Source organism: Epinephelus lanceolatus, chromosome 10 (assembly GCF_041903045.1).
Source record: "Epinephelus lanceolatus isolate andai-2023 chromosome 10, ASM4190304v1, whole genome shotgun sequence".
Classification (NCBI taxonomy): Eukaryota; Metazoa; Chordata; class Actinopteri; order Perciformes; family Serranidae; genus Epinephelus; species Epinephelus lanceolatus.
The window spans coordinates 45550735-45573302 of record NC_135743.1 but is presented as its reverse complement, the minus strand read 5'-3'; the positions used below and the strand labels follow the sequence as shown (position 1 = coordinate 45573302).

General features: G+C 41.1%; 1 protein-coding gene across 6 annotated transcripts in view; it reads right to left on the bottom strand.

The window, feature by feature from the left end:
* The window catches only part of slc6a20 (solute carrier family 6 member 20), a 138476-nt gene that overhangs the window by 5651 nt on the left and 110257 nt on the right, over positions 1–22568 (bottom strand). The gene's annotated exons all lie outside the window — the stretch shown is intronic.

Sequence of the window (22568 nt, the reverse complement as noted above, 5' to 3'; positions counted from 1 at the left end):
CTGAACATTGGATAAAGGGTTTAAAATTCTTTTTTCATTTTGTTGTCAAATTAGAGTCAAATGTTTTTACAGAGGGAATTTTGGATATCTCATTTTAATATCAGTAAATACTGCTAATGACCATAAAAAACAAACATTTTTGTTATGTTTTAAGGAACAAAATTTTCTAGACATCAGGCTATGAATGACATATAAATAAACCCCTCATATAGACAGAAATAAGACTGTAAAGCTGGGTCTGTGCTTCTGAAGATTTTTGGATCAGAGAGTGAGAAAATTTAATTTTAAGACAACAGCCTTTAAAAAAATGTAGTGTGAAATTCCATACATTGTCAGACCTAAAATAAGACACTAGGCTAAACTAGAATTACCGCTTCATGGTTGTATGTCTCGGTGAACCAGCCAAGTTACACTTACAGTTTACATCCATGTCAACATTTTATCCTATTAGACATTTGTGTGAAGTTTTGTCATAATTAACGTATGAATTCTTGAGTTATGGCCAAAAACATGTTTTGGGAGGTCACAGTGACCTTGATCTTTGACCACCAAACTCTAATCAGTTCATTCTTCAGTCCAAGTTAAAGTTTGTAACAAATCTGAAGAAATTACATCATAGTATTGTTGAGAAACCGCGTTCAGAATTTCAACACAGATTTGTTTTTGTTTTTAAATTTCATGTTTTTTTCTCTCCACATTCACTCGTCTCAGTAGTGTAGTGGTGGGTGAGTGGGCATCAGACAGCATTGATCGTTTTGACATGATAATGGTACAGCGTGTTTTGGGGTTCACGTGATGTTGGATAACTCACCCATCTCCCCAGAGGGAAGGTAAAGTGTAACAAACTGGGGAGGGGGGCCAGGGGGCAGCAGGTAGGCTTTGCTATGTAGTTATATTGTTGTGGCCTTATGTAATATTTCAAAGTAATAGTAGTAATAGTATTAGTAAAAATAGTAAAAGATAAACATTTAGATTTTTTTTCTTTCCCCCATTTGTGGCGCCCCCTATGGATGACTGCACCCTTAGCTTTTGCCTGTACAGCCTATGCCATGGGCCAGCACTGGATGCAAGGTCACAGTGACCTTGACCATCAAAATCAAATCAGTTCATTGTTGAGTCCAAGTGGATGTTTGTGCCAAATTTGAAGAAATTCCATCGAGGTGTTCTTGAGATATCGTGTTCACAAGAATGGGACAGATGGAGGTACATATGAACAGATGGACAAACTGATGTGTGAACAGATGGACAACCTGAAAACTTAATGCCTTCAGCCATGGCTATCACTGATACACAAAGACATAAACAATTATCTTATAGATATCACAATGAAACTTCCCCAGTTGACAATTATTTTTTGTATTACAATTCTTGAATATTCAAATGAACATGCAGTATCTACTTAAATATTTGCATACATTTCTACAATAGAAAGCTGAACTAAATTAAACACCGAAATGTGTATTTTGGACAATTTTCTTACACTTGTCTGAAAGAAGTCTGAAATAGCTCAAAATCTCAAAATTTACTGATGGATAAAAAATGTTTTCACCTGGAGTTTCTCACCTTAGTTCAGACCAGAATGATCTGGATTTTGTAATGTCTCTCTTTTTTTGTAATTTTACAGATAGGATCATTCTAATTCAGATACCACAAGATTAGGATTACAAAATCTATCTTTGCAGCCTTCGGCTAGGTGTGCATCTGATGGTCAAATTAATACATTTTATTAATGCAAATGTGAAAATGTTTGGACGAGTAAATTAGCTGGGGCTGTTTATAACCATCTCTCTGGTGTACTTATTGCTGCATTTATTACTGATGTTTTGTTTTTGCCTCTGAAGCTCGTTGGGTTTGAGAAAAGTGCTCTATAAACATGGTAGGTAAGGGCCATCTACTTAAGGCTGGAGGAGTCACAATGAAAAGCCCTGCTTGATATTATGAAGCACAAGAATTATGTTGCAATATGCAGCATCTTGGAGTTCTTTTTGGTGTTCTATTTGAAAATTTTGTATTAAATAGTTGATTAATTTAGAATGAATATTGCTTTGGCATTATCTGTCTCACTTCAATATGCAAGAATTGAATACAAGAATGATTAAAAATGTGCGACAGGTCCTACATGTCTCTACATTCACCTTAAATCTGTGCTGAATCCACCCTTTCGTGATTAGGATTTTTCCTGATTTTTAGCAAAAGTCATCAAAACTATCTCCACTGCGTTTTGAAATCCTCCCAAACATTTGATTAAGTATACCAGTATACCAGTTTGTGAGATCAGGATCACATCTCCTGCTTTGGAAATACCCAATTTTAAGATTTAATCCCATTTAGATAATTCTGATCTGGATTAAATGTGTTCAAATACTAGGCCCAGACCATAATGAATTAGGTTCCAAGACTGCATTTTCACCAATGTGTTCTGCCTCTTTTGCTCTCCTCAGGGACTGTTGACCTGTTGCTTAAATTATAATAAATGTGATATACCACTGTGTTGTTGAGGGGAAACGTGGTTGTTGTGGGGAAATGTGGTTGTTGTTTTTTGTCTCTTAAGAGCTGCTGGACAGCTGAATTTCCATTGGGGAATGAATAAAGTTCTTTCTATTCCATTCCATCTATCCATCCATCCATCCATCCATCCATCCATCCATCCATTTTCATCCGCTTATCCGGGGCCGGGTCGCGGGGGCAGCAGGCCAAGCGAAGCACCCCAGACATCCCTCTTCCCATCAACACTTTCCAGCTCCTCCTGGGGGACCCCAAGGCATTACCAGGCCAGACGAGATATATAATCCCTCCAGTGTGTTCTGGGTCTGCCCCGGGGCCTCCTACCAGTGGGACGTGCCCGGAACACCTCCAGCGGGAGGCACCCAGCAGGTCCTGATCAGATGTGCGAGCCACCTCAACTGACCCCTTTCGATGTGAAGGAGCAGCGGCTCTACTCCGAGCTCCCTCCCTCAAGCGAGGGAGTTCTATTCTATTCTATTCTATTCTATTCTATTCTATTCTAACTGGTCAAAACTTCAAGACTACAAATGGAACAGAACACTTCTGGTTACAAAATCTCATACCACTGCCCACATAGTGTTCCACTATGTTGAGAGCTCAGATTGTAGATGGCAAACAGAAAATACATTAGGATGTATTCACACCAAATCTCCAAGCCAGCCATTCATTTAAATGCGAGTAGTGCATCTAGACTGCGACGAGGGGAAGGCAAAGTCACCCCTCACCACAGTGGCTTGCAGCGAAAAGTTGAAACACATTGAACTTTTGGAAATGCTATCTGTTGTCACACTGCAGTGGCCAATCACATAGCCCCCAGTCAGACTGAAAAAGTGCCAACAGTCCACAGGAAAAAGCAATGTAGTCTCTTTCTATCGTTAATTATATAGTGAGTAAAAGAAATAAGGTATGTATTAACCAGTGTTGGGCAGTAGTGTCACTACAGTAGCGGACATTTGTAGTTTAACTACATTTCTCAGTAGCTTGGTGGTAGCGTCGCTGTTTTCTGAATCAAGTAACTTCTCAGTAGTTAAGCTCTTTTATTGATCACTTAGCGCGGTAGCGTCCACACAAGCTACATTTCCAAAATCATTTCTGAAGCTCAAACGAGCCGAGGATTTCTGTTATGGACTGAAATAAAACTGTCACCGCTACCACACAGAGTCACTTCCGCATGAACCTGATGGGGGACAGCCCTCCATTCCCAAACACCGCCGTTCCGAACGACCCCCACTCCGAAATTGATTTTCAAGTCCATATCGAGTTTCCTGCATCAAACACTGCCGCCCGCTCTCCATCACTCGCACAATTCTGAAATTCGCTGTAGGCTACTACAAAAGCTTGAAATGAACGTTCAACTCATTGTTTTTTATTGAAAATATATCACTGTCTTCATTTAGTAGGCCTATGTATAATTTCACTAGCAGCAAACACATTTAAAGGAGACGCTTGTCAAGTCTTTTTACGCTCGCCGTCCGTAGTGCTGAAATCCAGGCTGCAGCCACCGCTCTCTGCTGACAACAGACCGGGGGAGAAAAAAAAGACATTTCTTTGCTCTGTGCTTTCAGAAAATAACCAGGGTTAGGGTAAGAAAAACCAACGGTCTGTACAGCAGTCCCACTGTGTTTGCCGAGGCATATCAGGCTGTGTGATTATGCGCAAAGATTGGTTTAACGCACTGGAGCAATTTCATACAATTTCGGACATTTAACGTGATAAACTTATTTCAGTCCAACATGGTCATTTGCTTAGAGGATTCAGCTGAAGCATAATGAGTGTTATTTGCCATTAAGATTAAGTATTTGCTTGTTTTGTGGTTAATAATGCACATAATCCATTTGACCCCATCATGAATGGGATTTATATTCGTTCCTGCAGATAGAGACAAAAGGATCAATGCGCAGCCTCCGTTTCCTTTGCGTCCGTCTCGTTCATTCAAACTTTGTATACACGGTTGGGATTTGTACGGGACATACATGTGTATGCTGCTCACTATAAAATGTGTTTACTAAAATGTGTTTACTGGCCTCATTTCTAGTCAAAACAAATCTCTTTACACTTAAAAAATACTTCTTTCAAGCAAATTTTCAGTTGAAAAAAGTATGAAAATCTGCCCATGGAGCAAGTTTTTTTTTGTTTGCAATAAGAAAAAAAAAAACTTGCTCCATGGACAGATTTTTTTTCTACTTATTTCAAGTGAAAATTTTCCTGAAACTGAAAATTGTCTAAAAACTTACTTTTTAGGTGATGAGTCTTATTTAAATTGTAATGAGATTTGTTTTGACTAGAAATAAATATTCTTGGTAAGATTTTGAGTTTTTGCAGTGTACATACACATACATACGCGCATGTACGTTTTTGACCATGTTGTGACTGTTTGAAGCAGGTCTTCATTCTTGCTGTTGTGGTTTGAGTCATGTTGGGAGTTAGTGCAGCTCACTGTTCAATAAACAATTGAACTTAGCTTTTTTACCTGCCTATCTTTTCGACTGACAGTTTTATTGATCAGTAAGGTAACACTGACTTGGCACAAAGTTGGTTCAATTTAGTAAAAAGCTTGGATGTAGTTGCACTAGTTACTTTCATTTTGCTGTAGCTTAGCTTGCTACATTTCTGAGGGTGATAGCTTTGATGTAGTGAAGCTTCATTTAATATTAGAGTAACTAGTAGCTTAGCTCACTACACTTTCCAAGTAGCTTGCCCAACACTGGTATTAACGCTTTCGTGTGTAGTATCCTACAAAGGAAAATATTTGCACTATTGTGTATGCACACACGTGCCTTTTGTGGCAGTAAAGATACTACAGTATTGATGAAAAGAATTCTACAGATCTTTTAAGCCAACATAAACAAACTTACCAAAGACAAATACTCAGTTGCTGAGATGGGGAGATTGGTTTTCTCTCCACCCTCCACTCCCCCACAAATAGGCCATTTAAATCATACTGCTGCACAACCTGTGACTGACCTCCATACACCAGATTTGGTCTGAATGCAGCCTGACTCTACATTTGGGTCTCTCCTGAGTCCTCTCATTCTCAAATATCCATGGTTATGTCTCGACAATCCTCAGTTCAATTGTGCTACAGCTTCTCTCCTCTCCTGGGTTGACTCCTCTTTTGATACCTGTTGTGCTCACCCTCTAGTCTCTATCTCCATAGTAATTAACAGCCAGTCTACCGCTGTCATTTCCAAAAATGTCTAAGAGCTCTCCAGGTTTCCTCCAGAACACCATAATCTGGACAAGGTTTTTGACAAGCAAAGAGCTGCCATTCTCCCACCACATCAGCCTGCGGAGTGTGACATTAACTTCCTGCCTGAAATCTGACACTGAGAGGTAAATTGTTCTCTTTCTCTAAGTCAAAGTCTGCAACCATGGAGGTTTACATCAAGAAAGTATGATTTCATCTGGTCCACTTCACCTGCTGGAGCTGGGTTTCTTTGTGGAGAAAAAAGACTGCATGAGTCCTTGCATTGATTATTGTGGCCTCAACAAGATTACCATCAAGAACAGGTACCCTTTATGTCCTGTTTTTTCGGCATTTGAGTCAGTCCAAGGAGCCGCAGTGTTCACTAAGCTGGATTTGTGCAATACATATAACATGATTAGGATTAGACAAGGTGATTGATGGAAAACAGCCTTTATCACCCCAAGTAGCCATTATATGTATGTCTGTTTATGCCTTTCAGGTTGGCAAATGTTCCAGCTGTCTTTCAAAGCTTTGTTAATGATGTTCTTGGAGATAAATGTAACAGATTTGTTTTTGTATACTTGGATTGACATGTTGGTCTTTTCATGGAATCTTAAAGCTATTCTTACCTTTCTTGCATTTCACACAGCACTTAGAAAAAACATCCACAACTCCAGAGGCAGTGCCTCTGGAGTGGCAGACCGGGGTGGTGGTCCCCATCTTCAAGAAAGCGGACCAGAGGGTGTGTTCCAACTGCAGGGGGATCACACTCCTCAGCCTACCCGGTAAGGTCTACGCCAGGGTGCTGGAGAAGAGGGTCCGGTCGATAGTTGAACCTCGGATTGAGGAGGAGCAATCAGCACCTCCAAGTCTGAGGCCATGGTCCTCAGCCGGAAAAGGGTGGATTGCCCACTCCAGGTCGGGGGGGAGGTCCTGCCTCAGGTGGAGGAGTTTAAGTATCTCGGGATCTTGTCCACGAGTGGGGGTAGGATGGAGCGGGAGATTGACAGGCGGATTGGGGCAGTGTCAGCAGTGAGGCGGACACTTAACCGGTCCGTTGTGGTGAAGAGGGAGCTTAGCCAGAAAGCGAAGCTCTCGATTTACCGGTCGATCTACGTTCCAACCCTCACCTATGGTCATGAGCTTTGGGTAGTGACTGAAAGAACGAGATCGCGAGTACAAGCGGCCAAAATGAGTTTCCTCCGCAGGGTGGCTGGGCTCAGCCTTAGGGAAAGGGTGAGGAGCTCGGACATCCGGGAGGGACTCGGAGTAGAGCCGCTGCTCCTCCACATCAAGAGGAGCTGACAGAGGTGGCTGGGGAGAGGACTGTCTGGGCTTCTTTGCTGAGGCTGCTGCCCCCGCGACCCGACCCGAATAAGTGGAGGACGACGAGACGAGACGAGACGAGACGAGACGAGACACAAATGTGTATTTTCATCTAATTGTACTGTGCAACAGTTAGAATAAAGTTTTTGTATTTGTATGATTGCATTTGTATTTATTATATACTTGTTAAAGTATAGCAAGTATAATGAATATAATGTAGGAATCGGTAAGGAATCGGACAGTTAAGAAGGAATCGGTAAGGAATCGGAATTGTTAAAATCCTAACAAGTCCCAACCCTACCTATATCAAATATCTAGTACAGCCGAACTATCATGTTATTATTATTATTGGTGAGAAATTATAACAGAGGAATATATTTGCTGTTTGAATATCAAGAACACTTTCGTGTTTTTGTGTGTATACAGGACGTTATTGAATCAGGGAATTTGTGTGTCCACCACGAAAAAGGATCCTAATTGACTTTACATTGGCATTGTTTCCGTGGTACCGGCACGTAATTTCAACCCATTACGTGCTGCCACCACGGAATGCGGTGTTAAGAGGTCGTGGTCATTTCACGTATTTCTGTGAGATCAGGTTGCTCCAAAGTCCCATCCCCCTCCTCCTGCAACTCCACCTCCCTCCAAAGGCCTACTCCCCCCTCCTCCATTACGTCTTCATTACGTCTATGATAGACGTAAGCGTTGGCTAGATAACGTTAGATACATGGAAGAGGAGAGCGAGTGTAACGTTATAACCAAGACAGTCAAACGCAACCCCGGAGTTTTAAAGGAGCTATATGTAAGAAATCTAAAGCAAATAGTCGTAAAATCATCCTAATATGTCACAGAGACTAAGGAATAATGTTCATATAACATACTCATCTCACCGACAACAATAGTACAGCCAGAATATTTGCATCTAAAATTTTTTTTTGCAGTCTGCAAATCATGTTTATGTTTTGAATTTCTGTTTGCGTGTTTGTGTGAACAGAACTTCTTTATTTGTCATTTTTATACGCAGCACAAAAACTAAATGACATTTTGCATACCCCAAGCAAAACGAAACAAAACATTTAAAAACAATTTGTGCAACATATAAGAAATAACATATAGTGCAATAGTAAGATGAAAAGGGTTGACATTTCAGAGTCAAAAACTCCACATCCTGACAGCAGAACTGGGAGATCCTCTTCATATCACAGCACCATGAATTGTTTGTGTATATTGCCAGACCGCCACCACGGAGCTTACCAGATGATGCAGCCTCCCTGTCTGCTCTATGTAGTAGTGTTGTCACGGTACCAAAATTGGGAGCCACGGTATGATACCAGTGAAAGTATCACGGTTCTGAGTAGTATCACGATACCACAGCAAAAATTAGGCAGATGTGCTTTTTTGTCATTTATAAAAAGATAAAAAAATTCTTCTATAATACCTCAGTGATATTTCAATGGAATAAATTACTTATTGACTTATTCATATTTCAAAAACAGCATCAATAAGTGATTAACATAGGGGGGATCAAAATGAAATAAATAAATAAAATAAAAATCAACTGGCCACCCTCCTCCTCTGATAAGTTATGAACAGTCCCTTATGTGCGGTGAGGTTTGTGGACTATTACCTGCCACAAAGAGAGAAATCTGAAAGGCTTGTCTCTCCTCTGACATGCCACATACCTGTGTGCTGCCACGGCTCGGCTATTCAGGTATTTCTGGGCAGTCATGACACCAACGAAGAGCAAATTATTGGACCTGGAGCCGGGTGTAGTGGCCATAGTACTGAAAGGATTCGCCTTTCGTTTCTGCTGCTGGTTGAAATCTGTACTCGCACATCGTGCTCCTGAATGATTTCTTTTGCTCGCACAAAACTATTTTTGGTCGCAAATGCGAGTAAAATGCTCGCACTGTAGAGCTCTGTGGAAAACAAATCACTGTAGCATATATAAACAAATCTAGCTTACAAGTAAAGATAAATAAGTAATAACTTTCACTGCTTAAAGATACTCAATAGCTCAGCTAATACCTGAAATGTCACTGGAAAACAAACCACTGCAGCAGCATATTGAGTGCCAGGTGGCCAGCACGTGCCGTTATTGGACGGCGCATGGACACTCACCCTCTTGTGATTGGACTTTGAACTTATCCCACAGTAGTGGTACCGTGAGGTACCATAGTACCATGGTACTCCAAAATTATGGTATCATATGTACTGTGGTGTTTAAGTACCGCGGTCTACCGTTGGTACTAGTATACCATGCAACACTACTATGTAGTGTTAGCCCCGTTAGCTCAATACCAGAGTCTGCTATGTTACCATTCATCCATGTCTCAGTGAACACAAGGACGCAGCAGTCCCTCACTCCTCAGTAAGTGGATCTCCACAGTTGGATGTAATCCATTTTCATGTCCAGCAAGCGGACGTTCGCCAGAAGGACACTGGGAACAGCTGATTTGATGGGGTTAGCTCTTAGCCTCGAGCTAACCCCTCTGTGCATCCCCCGCTTCCGCGTCCTGTCACAGTGCTGCCGGCGTCTCCCCGTCGGGACAGCTCCAGGCGAAACCACGGTCATCTCAGGGCTAGCTTGACGTAGCAGGCCAAGCTTGCTACACATCCTGAGCTCTCTCGGTTGTAGCGTTAGATCTCTGTAGCGGTTTCTAATGTCTGTTAGAAACTCGCGACTGTATTGCACTGAAGAATTAACTCCTTGTTGCACCGTGTTTACTTCGCCAGTGTACGCAGAGGCTGCCGCAAGCATTGGTCATGCCACCATGTTGATTCAAACTTAGAGGCAAACTAAAAATACCTGTCCAGGAGAAAGTCTGCGACCATCTCGTCCCTTTTTAGCTCAGGATGAAGCTGCATCAGTCTTCACCATCGCTTGATAGCAGAGCCAATGTTGACCCGAGTTTTGGCTCTTGCAAAAACGTTCTCTCTTAGTGTTAGCTTCTTCTGCAATATTCTTTCTTTTGCCAACTTCAACTTCAATTTCCCTGTTGGAGCGGCTGGAGCTGGAAGCAGTGGTCCGCATTTGTCTGCCATTGTTACGGAGAAAAGTTTATATCCACAAGCCTACCTATTACTAGCCTATTTGTTGCCTCACAGACCCACAGGGTTGGGGTGTTACGCAAGCGATTACGTCAGTCGGAGGCCTCCACGTGGGGAAGACAGACAGGACGCTCAACCAATCGATTGGTCGGCGTTTTCTTAGAACCATATGAGAATGGTATAATTATGAGTTTTTATTTCTGGTGGAATTCACTTACATTTTAGTGTGCCATCAGCTTATTAATAGCATTTTAACCTAAACAAAGAAAAGCGTAAAATTTCCAGAAAGGTAAGTGTTGTTTTAAGGATCATGTGCTATATGTCCAGATGGTGCTCCAGAGGCCAAAGCCGCATCATCTTGCTGGAGAAATGTGACTTCCTTACTACCAGTGTGTCTAGGCTATATCATCTTCTCTTCATGCATTCAGATGGATAAGGTACTGTGAAGACATACAAGGAATGTCATAAACCTTCCACACTCAAACAGGGGTAATGTTTTGGGGATTTTCCCATTTCTACCGCAAATCCATTCAAAATTTGAGTGCTATTGCAGTCCCCATCACAGCTTTGACTCATGGTTCTACAATGGATTCAAGAGGCCTAGAAAGCCTTCGAGCACCTGAAGAGTAGATTTTAGTCAATCCTGACACTGACCTCCTTGTTGTCGTGTAGGTGGATGCTTTTAGTCTGATGGTGGGAGTCATCCTGCCTCAGGTATCAGAGGAAGACAATGGTTTGCACCCCTGTGCTTGTTTCTCCAGGAAACTCACTCCTGCTGAGAGGAACTGTAATGTTGATGACCTGGAGTCTCCTGGCCATAAAGTTGACATTGGAGAGGTGGAGACACTGGCTGGAGGGTGCATCCTATCCGTTTGTTATCTGGACCGACCACAAGAACCTTCTCTTCATCAGAGAGACCGAGCATCTTAACTTATGTAAAGGCAGGTGGGCCTTGTCTTTCAGTTGCTTTCATTTTCCTCTGTCCTGCTGACCTGGTACTAAGAATCAGAAAGCTTATTCTCTCTCTCCTAGTAGTGCGATTTTTGTGAGACAGATAAGGTTACTCACTCCATACTGCCAAGTTCCTGCAGTGTCGGCCCGCTGCAGTGGACTGTCCAGAGTGTGGCAAAGGAGGCACAGAAGCAGAAACCAGATCCAGGAAAGGGAACATCGGGCTCTCTGTATGTTCCCCACTCAGCATGATCCCAGGTCCTGGATCCTGCCCTCAAGTTCATCAAAAGGAGGTTCTGACGGCCAACCATGAAGCAAAACATGCACAAATTCATCCAGGCCTGTTAAATTTGGATACAACTTAAATCATTCCGTAAATGCCCAGCTCTTCTGCTATAGCCACTTCCCACCAATACTGATTGTGGCAGAGATATTGCTAAGTACGTGTGCTGCGCCCCAACGCAAAATTTTTTGAAAGGATGCAGTAAACTCACTAATGATATGTCCTGGAGACTATAAATTTCCTGGAAAATGCTACATTGTTAACAACAAATCAGTGTTGAAATCATAAAAAGAGTGGCGTCACATGACTTTTTGTGAAAGTATTTCTCATGTCACACAAACCGCTGAGCGTGAAACTTGTGCTTTGGATGTTATTATCATACTGTCTGTGATGTGCTGGTATTTTTATTCTGATGCTCTGTGCAGATCTGACACCTGGCTGCCCTCCCACTTGCCCTCATCCCCGGCTCTCTGAAGCTCTGTGCACTGCTGCTGCCTGGCATAAAGGCAGCAGTGTCTGTGGCACAGCATGGCGGTCGCCTGAGACCACCTGCAGCCAATAACTGTTTATTTTTAGGTGAGATGGCGGCCAAGGTGAAGGTAGATCCTCAAATCTAATAGGTAGGACTTGGACCATTAAGAGCTTTATAAACCAATGAAAAGGATTTTAAAATCAATTCTGAAACATGCAGGAAGCCAGTGCAGAGACTTTAAAATTGATATAATGTGTGCTCTCTTCCTGGTCCTCGTCAGCACACGTGCAGCTGAGTTTTGTAATAACTATAACTGAGCAATGTTTTTCGTAGGAAGACCAGAAAGTAGCGCATTACTGTAATCAATTCTTCAGGTAATAAAAGCATGCATCTGTGTTGGCTTGTGAGAGAAACGGTTGCACTCTGACAATGCTCTTAAGATGATAAAATCCAGTTTTGGTTATACTTCTAATATGTGGTTCAAAACTTAGAGTCGAATCAAAGATAACTCCATGGGTTTTCACTTGTTGACAGGATTTTAGTGCCAGTTCTTATAGTTTTGTGTTGAGTTTCTCTCTCTGAGCTTCAGGACCAACGACCTCAGTTTTGTCCTGGTTGAGTTAAAGAAAGTTTTCTGCCATACAGGACTTGATACTTAAAATACAGTTGAAAAGGGCATCCACTGGCCCTGAGTCATCAGGAGATATGGTGATGTACAGCTGTGTATCATCAGCACAACTATGGAAACTGATGCCGTGCCTCCTGATGACGTTTCCAAGTGGCAGCATGTAAAGATTAAAAAGTATTGGACTCTTGATGAACATTCATCCATTATTACTTAAAATTCTCTGTCAGAAAGATAGTTAAACCAGTTAAAAAAAGTACCAGAGAGGCCAACCAGATTATAAAGTCTAGCTAAAAGAATTGAGTGGTCGACTGGATCAAAGGCTGCGGTAAGATTGAGTAGTACTAATACAGAGAGTTTTTTCATATCCATTTTTGACCTCAGGTCATTAACAACCCTGACTAATGCCTCTCTGTGCTGTGACTGTCTCAAAAGCCAGACCGCTATTTTTCAAAAATATTGTTGGAGATCATAAAATCATTTCATCTCTAAAATTTTACTTAAAAATGGCAGATTGGACACTGGTCTGTAGTTGCTAAGTACCGAGGCATCTATATTATTTTGTTTCAAAAGAGGCTTAACCACAACAGTTTTAAAAGCAGCGGGGAAAACACCCATCTGAAGCAAATAATTACAATGTTAAGAACGTCTTCATCTAAAAAGCAATAAACTGTTTTAAAAAAGGATGTGGGAATGGGATCTAAAAGACAGGTTGCTGGTTGTAATTGAAAGATTACTTTCCCATTCATTTCAGCATCAAACAGGACAAACTTCTCTAGTGTTTCCTCACATAAAAACAAAGGTTCAGGGGTGTTAAAATTCATTGGCTGGGATTAACATAAATTAAATCCAGTTGTTTCTATTTTACTTCTGAAGTGGACTGTGAATTCTTCACATTTTAAGTTTGTTGACATACTGCTGGACCTCATAAAAACTGGGTTAATTAAGCAATAAATGGTTGAAAAAAATGTTTAACTGCTTTTCTGTAGACAGTGAGTTGATCTTTGAAAATTTGGTAGTTGATCATTAGCTTATTCTTTCTCTATTTTCTTTCTGCAATCCAACAGTTTCTCTTTAATTGTTTAATCTCTTAATTTCTCCAGGGGGTTGTTGGACTGGTAGCAATCTTTTTCAGTTTTAGTGGGTCCACTCCACTTTATCAAGAGTTGATCTGAGTTTACTGTTTAAACTATGTACAATAAAATCACAAGGCGAGGGTAAAAAGTCTGCAGGAGAGTCACTTAAATGCTCAATAAAATTTGCAGCCACTTAAGCAGTAAGATAGCATTTCCTGACAGTTTGTTCTAGAATATCCTTCTGTATGAAACCGCTTACAGTGAAGAAGACAGAAATTATCAGAAATGCCTCCATCGACAACTGAAGTATGTGCAGAGAGGCCATGGGTTATCACCAGGTCTAAGGTGTGACTTCTGTTGTGTGTTGACAGGGTAATATGTTGGATTAGTAAATTTAAAAATTCAAATGCAAAAGAGTCAGATTGTTTGTCTTCGTGCAGATTAAAGTCACCTAAAATAATAACTTTGTTGTAATTAGTGTGGATGATTGACAGCATTTCTGAAAAGTCTCAGATAAAAGAGGAGCATTGTTTGGGTGGCCTGTAAACACACATACACAGTATGGAAGGACGTTAAAAAATGAGTAATATTCAAAAGAAGTGTATTTATCAAATGTATTTTGTTTAAAACAAAATGCCCCTGAGAAAATGGATGCTGTTCCCCCACCTTTTTTTACCTGCCCTGGATGAATAAGAAAAACTATACTTATCCTGAACAGGACCCTTCCCTCAGACTTTTATGACCACTCTTCATACAATCATCATTTTCACAGTTATTCTACTCTAAATAATTAAGATGATAAAGGTTGTCTTTTATCTTCCTGATGTTATACTCATGGGTACCCTGTGTAAACTGTCTACTAATATTTAACGATCTTAATTTTGTGTACTTGTATATATAAGCTGTGAAATCATCCACTCTCTCACTACTCCCTACTCATTATTAGGGAGTTCTATGAGCTCATCAGCAAAATGAAAAAACACTTTCAGACACTACCCAGGTCATTTTCTCTGTGCTGCCGTTGTTGGTGTCACACAATTAAAACATGTCATATCAACGTCTTCCAGTGAACCATTTGTAAGAAACACTGACATACACATTTGCGATAAATACATGATATTATACTCAGTGTATTTTCCCCAAATTAATAAATAACATTACAAAGTACTTTGTGGCTGTTTGTGTTGTGATGCTCTGCCGGAGCACCATCAGAAATCAAGTTGCCTCGAGCCCTGCAGCAGTACACTTTGCTGAAGCAAAACACAACGTTTCTACTTTAAAATACATTGGGATCGAAGCTTTAAAACATCTACTCAGAGGGGGTGATCTTAACTCCATGCTCCTCAAACGCGAGCTCTTTTGGATCCACACACTGGGTACATTGGCCCCCAAGGGCCTAAATGAGGACTTTGATATTAGACCTTTTCTGTAGATGTGGACTGTTATTATATGCTCCTTGATCTAGATGCTGTGTGTACGTTCGGATGTATTGTCTCTTATGGATTCTTTCTGATGCTCTTTATATGGACATGTCAATATACATATTGGGGTTTATGTCATGACTTTTTTATCATTGTGGTTTTTTCAATGTATTTTGTCATGGTATGTATATCAATACTGTATATCTCCGTTGTGGTATTGGAGATCTGGTTATCTCCAGGAATTTTGAGAATTTTGAGTATTTCCCACGAGTATTATTGTCCCTGTAGCTGATATTTAGTACTAAAAAAGAGGCACCTCTAATAATAGTTTTTTATGTAATATGACGGCCTTTCAGGGTCCGACATTAACGGTTGCCCGAATGCCTGGGGCAAATAAAAATAGCCAGTGGGCCAGCAGACCCTGCGCAGACATGCCCGATCGGGCAAGCAGCACCGACTCGGAATTTTTTTTTTTTTTTCTAATCGCAGGGCAGGAATTATACCACGGCCAAACGGCCAGTGCCGTGGATGCCCCGGAGTGTGGCCGTAATGCCCCTCCTACCCATACGGCCAGTGTAGCATGCCCTGTTTTTTTACATTGACATTAACATGACAAACAGCAACAAGATAATGACACTCCTCAGACAGACAGACAGACACACACACACACACACACACACACACACACACACCGGACAGCCTCGCAGTCCTTAGCCGCTAACGTTAGCTCATGTACAAGAGAAACTTTTACAAAGAGTCATAATGTGCTTCTAGTGACTGTCAAATCGGCAGCGAAAGCTGTTTACACTGCGGACACGGAGAGCAGCTGTTAGTGCCTGCTCTCATGGGGACAAAGATCCTCTGAAAAGAAAGACGGTTCACTCTGCTCTGCCGCCAGGAACAAACTGGGAGGCAAAGATCCTCTCTGGGGAAGAGGGTTCACTTTGCTGCAGGGTTCACCAAAACGTTATTTTGTTTATTTTTCTTTTAATAAATTGAACACACATTAAAGAACATACAAGATCCTGTAGAGAATTAATACATATAATACAATACAATAAACATTGTCAAATTAAATGAAGGAAGAGGATTTTTTTAAAGTCAAATAAAATACTGGGGATTTATGTAAAAATATACATAAAGACATATAATTAAATAATTAAAGACATGTAGACTATGTTAGATGAATACTCCTGTCAGTTACCCTGACCACTGGCATTGGCAAAAGAACTGGAGTTGGTCCCCGGACGCTGCACTGCGGCTGCCCACTGCTCCTAGTGTATACAGTAGGATGGGTCAAATGCAGAGGTCAAATTTTGTTTCAATGTATGTAATGTGCTGAGAAAGGACAATAAAGAATCTTCTTCTTCTAATAATTCCTTAATAACTAGGAGATAACAAAAGAATATAGAGATTTCAAAGACTTAAAAAATAAGGGATATGAATCAAAACAACAAGAAACGAGATATATCCCCAGTCATGCACACCCAGTTTTAATAAACTCAGTACTCTTTTTCAACACATATATTGTTTTGTCTTCATTCAATGTACTTAGCACATATTGTTATTGCGCCATTGGTTTCGGCCTTGGTGCCCCACATTTTGGCCGTGATGCCCCAATAAATTTGTATTTATCAAAGGCCAAAATGGCCTTGCCCTAAAATTGACTTAATTACAGGCCTGTAATCGTGTATTTCCTCTCACGTTTCTGTCCTCAGAGGGGCCAGTTGCAGTGTGCTGCTTTTTTATGTGCTGCTGCCTCCATTGGCAGAGCGTCTCTGCTGACGTAAGATATAAGTCATGAGCGAAAATATGCACCACACAGCCAGAAAAAGAACTTCTTAGGCAGGGCAAGTAAGAATTTAGATGGGGCAAGTAGATTTGAGAAGTACTTGCCTGGCAGGGCAAGTAGGAAAAAACCTTAACATCGGACCCTGCCTTTACAGCCTGAGTCCTTCTGTTTAAATCTGTTTAGATGTATGTATATATGTATGCATCTATATGTGTATTTTTGCTATAACTATTTTTGAAATGTTTTATTGATGCTCACATTAAACATAATAATGGTATACTGGCCATTTTAGCCGATTTATTTTAATCTCTTTGTGGATCGACGAAAAAACATTTTTTTACATGGATATTAAACTTCAACATATCATCTAAAGTTAAACATGTACAACAGGTTGCAATCATGCTGCTCTTGCTCCTTTCGTCCATCTCTTGTATCTGTGCCAAACAGACAATCCGTTTCTTCAGTGCATGGTGGGATATATTACTTGGCTAGCGACCATCAGTTGTGAACTACTTTTCACAATGCATTATGGGATACTTTGAGTCCACTATATAGGGTATAATAATTCCCACTATACATCTGGACATTACTGCAAAATGGCAAAGTCACTATAAAGTGGACTATATTTTGAGTGATTTCACAGCTATGGTCTGTGTGCATTTTATCATTGTCTTTCTCTTTATCCCATTTTTGTGATATTTTTACTTATTACCTAATGGATTAGGGTATACACTGGAGAGGTCCTTAATTATGCCCCTCTGACTTTTTTTTTTTTTTTCATCTTTCCATCACATTTTTCTTGCTCTTTTACTACTTTGTTTTTGTTCATTTGTTTGTTTGTTTTTGCACATGTGAAAACATATATACTAAACTAAACAGAAAAAATGTTAATATACTGAAGGCCCTTTCATCAAAAAGCAGACATTCTGATGAGGACAGTTTCTTGTGTGCAGTTGATGGAAAGAAGTTATATCAAGACCCATTGCAATAACTTTTAAAGCTTCTTTAAGGGCTACAAAAGCATTCAATGCCATTTTTTTCTGCTCTATTTACAAGTTGAACACTGTCTCCTCTTACCTAAGGTTAGCTCACATTATTAATGTAGCCTGAGGGGGCTACATTAAGACTATCCTAATACTCTTATACTCCTAACTACGAAAGGTCTTGTCTGACAACAACCTCTTAAAGTCCCAGTCAGCTGATTCCAAACAAGGAGATTTCTACTTCATGTTGTCAATCACATAATGTGGCCTAGGCCACTGAATATTGGCTTATTGAATAGGTTATAGTAGGAGTAAAACATCTGCTTTTACTTTTGGTTCTCACTTAAACTGACATTTTCATCTCATCATATCATGTAATTAGGAATTTGTCATGGTAACAAAGCAACACATGCAACCAAAAGTTTAAAGACAACATTTGACTTTGTAACCAAGATAAAATGTCCTTGCATGGACTGCATCTACACTGCAGCTTACAAGTGATTATCACATGCACGGCGGAATCTCGACATTATAACGCTCTATGTATTCAAGCGTCACGTCAGCATAGCGTCGCGGCGTATTCATTTGGGCTCCACTGACTGCGTACGGAAGCGACACGTAGAGAAGCCAGCGGGGTTGTTTACTGTAAGTAAGTAAGTTTACTGTACTGTTTGTCATCTACTCGCTTTCAAATGTCCGCCACGGACATTTACACAATGTCACGGATAAACATGGGTAAATGCATGAAAAAAAATCATCACATATCACCTCTGATAATGGTTTATTCATTTAAAAACACACTGTGCTCGTTTAGCACACTATTTCATGTAGTTTTTATCTGCTGGAGGGTCGCGTAGGGGAGCGTAGCACGACAAAAATAGAAGAGCCGCGTAAAATAGAGAGTTGTCGCGCGACAGACGGGGGTTGCTGCGCCGCTCCCGTTGCCGGTGGAGCCGCTGTAATTGATTAACAGGGGGGCGAGCTGCTACGGGACTCGCGCTGCAGACGTGACGCACCGCTGACGTGCCCGGTGGAGCCCGGCCATTACTTGTATTCAACATTCATATCCCATTTATACTTTTGTGGAAAAAATGCCCTCCTCAGGTTTTATAATCGGTTTCTATTGGACAGAGCTAGAGTGCTGACATCATCGCCAGAGTGAAGAGGGGCTCTAAAATCGTCTAAAAAATTTCTCTTTAACTAGCTGGCATGGCCACAATTTTAACTCTACATATACAATTTATTTACAAAACGCAGGAAAATTCGTGCTGGTCACAGGCATGTCCTTATGGAATCAAACAGACTTAGACATTTGGCTCACTGAGCTTCAAAGCAAAGGTTGAGCCAGATTTTCCCTCATTCACACCAATGTAAACTAAGCAGAGAAATTTCTGGAAAACAGCTGGGGGCACCAGTGATCACATTTTTGACTCCACAAACACAAAAATGACATGTATACGTTGAGGAGAAGGTGCTCTCTCTGGTCAACACATTATTTTGATGATTAGATTAGAAGTTGTTTTGAGAAGTGTGATCTCCACTAAAACAGCTTTTCCCTGTCAGTTGTTGTGTGCCTCACCTCTCTGTGCTCTCTCAGGTTGCCCTCATTAATTACTGTGGCAATGGCTACTGACACACAAACACAGACCTGTGGGCATGTACGTGTCACTGAATCTCAAAGGCAGAGATTAAAGCAGCAGAAGCTTCATTTTAAACAGCATCTAAACATTATATATCAGTGTTTCCCATCTTTGATATACTACTACAGCCTTTATTACTAATACTACTGCATGTATTCAAAGAAATTAAACCCCTCACCACTTTTCCAACTCCTACTACTTCACCTTCTTCTTACACATTTCAGTCAGCATTGCAGCGTAGTGTCAGCCTTTCAAATAACCTTAAAAGATTCCACCTTATGAGTATCATTCAAGTTTTCAATTACTTTCATACTAATTAAAACTATTTACACTTTTCCAACTATTCCTACTACTTCACCAGAGGCAGAGTGCGTGTGGCAATAACCCTGTGTCTCCAGTGCATTTGCTGCAGCCATTTTACAGACAAAAACTATCTGAAAACTAGAATCACACGTAGTGATTGGCGTAAGGTGACTGGAGAAGGCAGGGTGGGTATGGCAATAACACAGTGTCTCCAGTGTGCTCTGTGCACACACTGCTATGTTCACTGCAGCCATTTTACAGACAAACACAAATCTGAAAACTTGAATCATACCTAGTGATACATATTTATAGTACTGGAATATATTTTTGAAAATTTCTGACGCTCTGTTTTACAATTATTTGATGCCATTTGATGTTTGCATCTCAACAGCTGAGATGTGCTCTACAGCTGACCATGAGTCAGCAGCACACAGTCTGGCCCTCTCCTCTGCGCTCTGGTGGTGGGAATGTGATGGTGAGATAGTGATGATGAAGTAATGAGCAGAATTCGAGGTGAGATTTGAGTTGGCTTATAACTTTTACAACTGAAATGTGTTTATGAAAAAGTTGTGGCTCACCAGCACAAATAAAGGGCGGCTATGGCCAGAGATAGAGCGGGTTGTCCACCAGCCTACTAGTCTTCATCCACTTTCGGATATCCGTTTCAAAATCATTCAGATAGCCACTTAGTTAGCTTAACAACAATTCTCTCCGATGACAGACTGCCAGTAAACGCCATGCCAACTGAGGGGACGGGACTGTGTGTCACCAATTTCCCCTGTCTCCAGAATGTTTATATGCATGGGTGGGAGTTTCTTTACAGATATGCAAATTCACCCATCAAGTTTGTTTTTATAGCTCACAAGTCTTCGCATGGGAAGTGCCGTACGCCTCTTTTCGACCTTGTTTTGTGTGTACAAAATGGTTATAAATAGTCGGATGGTCTAGCCACACAATACCAATAAATAAATATTTATTGTTTATCCCATCGAGTCAAGCCATACTCACAAACTAATAAAGGTAATATGACAAACGGCACTCAGTCGTGGAATGTAGTACAAATCTTAGTCGTTTCTTTTTACCGTCTTCCTCTACTACACTACATTTATCTGTCATGTAGCTTCAGTTACTAGTTACTTTACAAATTAAGATTTTGCAATCAAAAGATGTACAAGTACAGCTGGAACTATGAGTCAATTATTGAACTGACAGAAAATAAAGGATAAGGGATTTTTTGCTGCTTGCGCTTTTTATTATTTAATAATTTTGTGTTGATGTTTAAACTGCTGGTAGGACAAAACAAACGATAGGAAGGTTTCCCCATTAAAGGTATTTTTGGGGAAAATGGGCAGACTGACGCTGGACGTGTGTCTGTGAGCTCCTGGTGTGCCTCAGCAATTGCCACTATTTTACTCCTACTAATTCAACTCCGAATGGGAAAGTAACTTTCTCCCTCCATTGTGTTTTTTCATCTCTTGTGTGAAGTGGTAAAACTCAAAGTGTAAGAAACTTACACACCGATATAAATCACACGCTACCGACTGAGATCTCCTTCACGGCTGAATTGGCTGCTGATCAAGAAAGGCTGGTGCTCAAATCACTGATGAAAGCGATTCGGGATTCTAATGAAGATCTGACTTGTCACATAGACAACAGGACAACCGATATCCAAACTTCACTCTCCAAAATCGAGCAGTCAATCTCAACTTTAGCCGAACGGGTTGACGAGGTGGAGACCCGAGTTAGTGCTAATGAGGATAATTTGACGGACGCCTGCTCTCGAATTGAAACAATGGAAAAGGAGATTGCTTTTCTTAAAGACAAAGCAGATGATTTGGAAAACCGGAGCAGGAGATCAAATATAAAGATCATAAATGGAGAAATCTGAGGGGAGTGACATGGTTGGATACCTGGGGCGCACCATCCCTGCTGGGGAAACACAACTTCAATTCCCCGATTATTCTGGAGAGAGCTCACCGCTTTTGAAGACCTTCAGACCGGATTAGACCCATCATTGCAAAATTCCTTAACTACAGGGAAAAAGACAAGGTGCTCCGTTTAGCCAGAGAGAAGGGGGCTGTGTACCTGGACAACAAGCGAATCTCCTTCTATCCAGACTACAGCATCGAGATTATACAATAAAGATTATTCTATTCTATTTCTATTTTACTTGAGTACATTTTGAAACAAGCCATCAGTTACTTCCGTTACTTTTAAAGCCACAGTGTGTAGGAATTTCTCCCATCTAACGTTGAAATCATATATTGTATTCAAACAGATGGCGCACTCTAGCGCCTCACTGTTTCAAACACGTATTGCAACAACTGTAGCCGCTGTGTACCAAAAAGCTATGATAATACTGATGAAACCATGTCATCCGATACTACATGGAGTATTCATTCAGGCTCCTACACAGACACACGCGACGCGAGTTGACAAACCCCCTCCTCACCATGCTGGCTGTGTTTACAATGTAGGACTGTTGGGGCGGATGTAAATTGAAACAAATACAATCACAGGCCAGCGCTAATGTGATGCGAGGAGAGGGATGAGGCTGTTAGCGACTGGCTGCTAACAGCGGCTAACAGCCAACAGCAGCGCTGGCCTGTGATTGCATTACCATTCTCCCTCAGCAGCTCTCTCTACCTGGGAAAGGCTACCCCAATGTGGGCCTTCGTTTTTTTAATTTCGCCGGTCACGCTGCCTTTTCTATTCCCTTTTGTGCTTTCTTGGCGACAAGGATTCTGTCTCCCATGATGCTGCATATGCATGATTCTGCATTATGCTCAAAGAGTGGGACTTTGTTTCAAATTTGCCAGGGTAGTAGTGAAGCGCCTCTTGCTCCTCTCCTTCGGCTCCTCAGTCACGCAGTGCTGGCCTGGCTCTCAACGAAAACGCCGAAGGCAGTGCTGTATGTCCCTTGCTGGCGGGTGTATTCTCAAGATGGCGAAAC